The sequence below is a fragment of the Aethalodelphis obliquidens genome, unplaced genomic scaffold (genome assembly GCF_003676395.1).
Source record: "Aethalodelphis obliquidens isolate GAN/ISIS:26980383/991018 unplaced genomic scaffold, ASM367639v1 scaffold11, whole genome shotgun sequence".
NCBI classification, from domain to species: domain Eukaryota; kingdom Metazoa; phylum Chordata; class Mammalia; order Artiodactyla; family Delphinidae; genus Aethalodelphis; species Aethalodelphis obliquidens.
In genome coordinates this window covers 26,979,638-26,982,511 of record NW_020837955.1, presented here as the reverse complement: position 1 = coordinate 26,982,511, position 2,874 = coordinate 26,979,638, and the positions used below count along the sequence as shown (strand labels likewise).

General features: G+C 47.8%; 1 pseudogene; it reads right to left on the bottom strand.

The window, feature by feature from the left end:
- LOC113623615 (acylpyruvase FAHD1, mitochondrial-like) overlaps window positions 1-2,422 on the bottom strand; it is a 33,710-nt pseudogene extending 31,288 nt beyond the window's left edge.
- Between the last annotated feature and the right edge of the window lie 452 nt (window positions 2,423-2,874).

The following is a 2,874-nucleotide window of genomic DNA, read 5'->3' as shown; positions in this document are numbered from 1 at the left end:
AAAAAAAAAAAAAAAAGAAGGTGCTACCGAGGGCTTCAAATATCCTTTCCTAAATTTGAACCATAGGGTCTGTAGCCTGACCTAAAGGAGATCAGATATACTTGCCATGGGTAAAATGGTAGGGGTTCAAGGAACGGGGCTGGCTGGAAAGACTGTCTTTGCATAAACAGGATTCAAGAATTCAGAAACCCAGCCACCTAGCAGAGGACTAGTGTTCCCTTTGGTCATGTATGCCCCACTCCCTACCTAATGGAGGGGTCTGTCACCTAATTTGCCTAGAAGGGTGGCAGGTCCTGCCATCCAAACACTGTTTCTTCCACCTGGAGTGGTTTCATGCATGGAGCTGTCCCAGCAGCAAGGACAGAGCAAGGAGCTCTCCCAGCTCATAGGAACAGGTGTGATGTTTTCATACACTTGCCTGCAGCTCTTCACGTGGCAGAATCTGGTCATCTCCAAGTAGCAAGAAAAAGATGCAGAACTCCGGCCCAAGAGTAATTGTTGGAAGATGCATATTGATGGAAAAAAAAAAAAACCTGACAAATATGGAATGGCCAAGAGGATTCAGGTGCCTTCCCAGCTTCTGCTTCCAGGTTGTCGGGAGGATTCATGGTAAGAGACGTCTGGCAAACATTGTTATTATCATCGTTCTTGTTATTATTCAGGCTGCTCTCTCTGTGCTGGAGGGAGGAGCTGAGAAAGGGGGGGAGGAGCAAAGAGGGGAGTTGTTTGCTGAGACTTAAAGTCCAGCCAACAACACACCCAGCCCCCAGAAACTGCAATACATTAAATATTAGGGCACAGGGGTTTTGAAGAACCCCTGGTAAGAGCCTACCCAAGGCCCTCCACCCTCATCACCCCAATCTCACAGCCACACAGGAGCTGCTAGAGCCCGCTTTCTCTGTCACCCACAAGCGACACATGACATCGAGATATGGCTACTCTGATGTGGACACACTTGTCATGGAGCTATTTTGATGATGATTATAAGAATAACATCAGAAATAATCATTGTATCGTACCTGGTACACAGTAGATGAAATGCGTTGGCTGTGTTCTTTACGTGAAGATTCTCATGATATGATACAGTTTCTTATGAAATATACAATGGGGAAAGTGAGGCTTTAAAAAATTAACAAATTTGCCCGAACTCACAGAGTAAGTGGCAACAGGGATTTGAACACAGGCAGTCTCACTCCAGAACCTGTACGCCTAACCACTGGTTTATAAAACACCAACAGAATCCTATTTGGGGGATTAAATTAAAGCTCCCCACCCTGGCCTGTCCAGTCTGTAGCCATATGACCTTTAAAATAAAAGGTCAGTCGTCTCACACTGGGGTCCAACATGCTGTGCCCAGCACAGCCCTCTACACACTCCAGAATGGTCTAGCCTCTACTCAGCTTCCAGAGTGAGCGTCCTACAAAATAGACACTGACAGCTCCCTGCTGCCTCCAGCAAAACCTGTGGCCCTTCCAATTCTGGACCCAACCTGGCTCCCTAGTCTCCTCAGCACGCGCCCTTTCATACGTTCTTGCGTTGCACGTGCTGTTCCCTCTGCCTGGAACATGTCCCCCTTTCTTCTCAGCCTTTAAGAGCCAGCTAACATGTCACTTCCTCTGTGAAGTCTTTCCTGATCCCTCCAGACAGACTCAGCCCCTCCATCATCTGTTTGCCCACAGCCTTGTGCTCAGTTCCCTAATGCAGAAGCACACATATAGGCAGGCAACTCAACAAAAGCATTTGGTAAACTGCAGAGGACTGACTGCTGTGCATCCCCTGGTTCCTGATGAATTAGAGTGAACTCCTCCAGTGGAGAAAATCACCCCTCTTTGTTCCTCACAGCCTAGAAGGCACTGGTTCCTCCTCTTCGCCTTGGAAATGCTTTCTGAAATAAACAAGCTCTGTGTCAAGCCCAAGTTGTACCAACTTCAGGCACCTTGAACCCTAAATCCTGATGTTCCTTCATTCACGTCTGCCCCCCTACGTGATTCACAACAATCACATGCCTACTTGAGAAAGCAGGTTACACGGGGCCCCAGTGTGGGGAAATGGTTGGATTTTTCCCATGTGAATGAGTGACACAAGATATGAAAATAGAAATGGACAGAGGAACTCCACCCCACAGCTGATTGGTCTCCCTGAGCTAAAAAGGAGAACGAGGTTTTAAAACCCAGGCAAGATCAACAATGAATTGGCTTGTGGGGAGGAAAAGAGATGGCATTTTCTTGAGCTAAAAGGACTAAAAATAGTGTGAGGTTTTCCAAGAGGCTGTAGTGGTACTTCAGGATGTGGCTATGAAGCCTTTATTTCAACAGCTACTGGCAAGCTCAAAGCCAAGGCCACTCACCGTGATGGTTGTTGTGACGGTGACAGACTGGTCACCCAGCTCCCGGGGGCCAGCAGAGCTGCACCTTGCTCCCATCTCCACGTCTTTCTCATGCTGTGCTCTCCCCAGAATGGCTTCCCCTCTCCCCAACACTGAGTCACGCCGCCCCAATCCCTGAGTTCCAGCCACTCCTCTGAGTGGCTCCTCTCAAATTTTTTCCGCCAAAGCACCCCGAAGAGCAGAGGAGAAATTGCAGTGGAAGGTTGGAGCGGGGAGGGAAGCAATACCTGAGAATTGCCTGTCAAGGGCTCCGCAAGTATGAAGTTCCCTCCAAATCTCAGTTTTATCCTAAGAATTCACAAAAATATCTCACTCTATTTCAAAAACATAGTCCAAGTTTGTCTTAGTGTTTAAAAATCAGTTTGTTCTCTTATCTCACAGTTACAGTGTCACCCCAGACAGGAGAGCTGCATTTATCCCGTGACATCAAGAGTCCAGTGACTCAACGTCGTGTGCGGTGCCCAACGGGGACAAAACAAAAGCTTTCA